Here is a 1,170-nt window from a genome sequence, read left to right as displayed (position 1 = left end):
TGCAGTAAGCGGTGCAGTAAAACCTGTTCATATTCTTCCGCATTTAGCGTTTACTTAACAGTAAAAGGGGGACCACAGATTGCCTATGAAAAACACTCCCATATCGCAACACCAGCTTCTCAGTATTTCACTGTTGGCACGTCGCGTGATGGCAGGTAACCTTCTCTAGGCATTCGCCAAACCTAAACCTTATATGGATATAGTGTCTGCTCTTACTCTTACGGGACTTGGTAAGAATGTCTTCCACGAGTAATCAGTGTGTTGGGTAGGGACACTACGAATGTAGTGTGTGGACATATAAGGTGAGAAAGCGGGTCTCAAGGGAGGCGTGCGCGAGATAGTCCCTGCAGTCGCACTAGCCTTTGTGCCCTCGGTGGCTCAGATGGATAGAGTGTCTGCCATGTAAGCAGGAGATCCCGGGTTCGAGTCCCGGTCGGGGCACACATTTTCACCTGTCCCCCTTGATATATATAAACGCCCGTTAGCAGCTGAAGGTACTAATATATAATTCTAAACCTAAACCTTTTCGCTGTACAATTCTATGTTCATTCTCTACCGGTTTCGGATCTTACAACCATCTTCAAGGGATAAAAGCAGCGAACATCAATGAATCCACTGGAATAAAATGGTTTTTCTCCTGTGATAATGGTTTTAATATCCGAAATCGGTAGAGAATAAATATACTTTTGCGTAGCTGACGGTCAAATAGGCTCCTTGTTTTAACTATGTCTTTGTGTGCTCTATCAGATTCTTCTCACAGTATATTATTTCCTATCTCATCTTCACCTACTTTTTCCTCTATTTTTCTAATTCTGTCCTCAAGTTTGTTTCCGTTATGTAGACTATATATTCCTTCCATCTTTCAGCTTTCCTTTCTTTGCGCGGTACTGACTTCACATCTGCACTGTAGATATTCGTACAACTGCTTCTGTGTCCTCCGAAGGGCTCTTTAATTGTCCTATAGGTGGCATGTGCAGTACCTTTCCCGTAGTTACGGAAGTTTCTACTGCGTTGCATTTGTGCTCTAGCCATACCTGCTATGCCATTTGGTACTTTCAGTGAGTCTCACTTTTTAGACACATATGTTCCCTTTCGCTTGCTTCATCTGTTGCAGTTTTCAGTTTTCGTCTTCAGTTGTCAGTTACATTCAATATCTGCTGTGTTATCCAA

The 1,170-nt window shown here is 42.9% G+C and overlaps 1 non-coding gene across 1 annotated transcript; it reads left to right on the top strand.

The window, feature by feature from the left end:
- Nucleotides 1–366: 366 nt before the first annotated feature.
- On the top strand, nt 367–441 carry Trnat-ugu (transfer RNA threonine (anticodon UGU)). Its single transcript has one exon. It is a non-coding gene; the product is annotated as a tRNA-Thr (tRNA).
- Nucleotides 442–1,170: the final 729 nt, after the last annotated feature.

The sequence above is a fragment of the Schistocerca nitens genome, chromosome 1 (genome assembly GCF_023898315.1).
Source record: "Schistocerca nitens isolate TAMUIC-IGC-003100 chromosome 1, iqSchNite1.1, whole genome shotgun sequence".
In the NCBI taxonomy this organism is placed as follows: domain Eukaryota; kingdom Metazoa; phylum Arthropoda; class Insecta; order Orthoptera; family Acrididae; genus Schistocerca; species Schistocerca nitens.
Note: the sequence above shows the minus strand (reverse complement) of the source record. Positions and strands in the feature narration are given on the sequence as shown.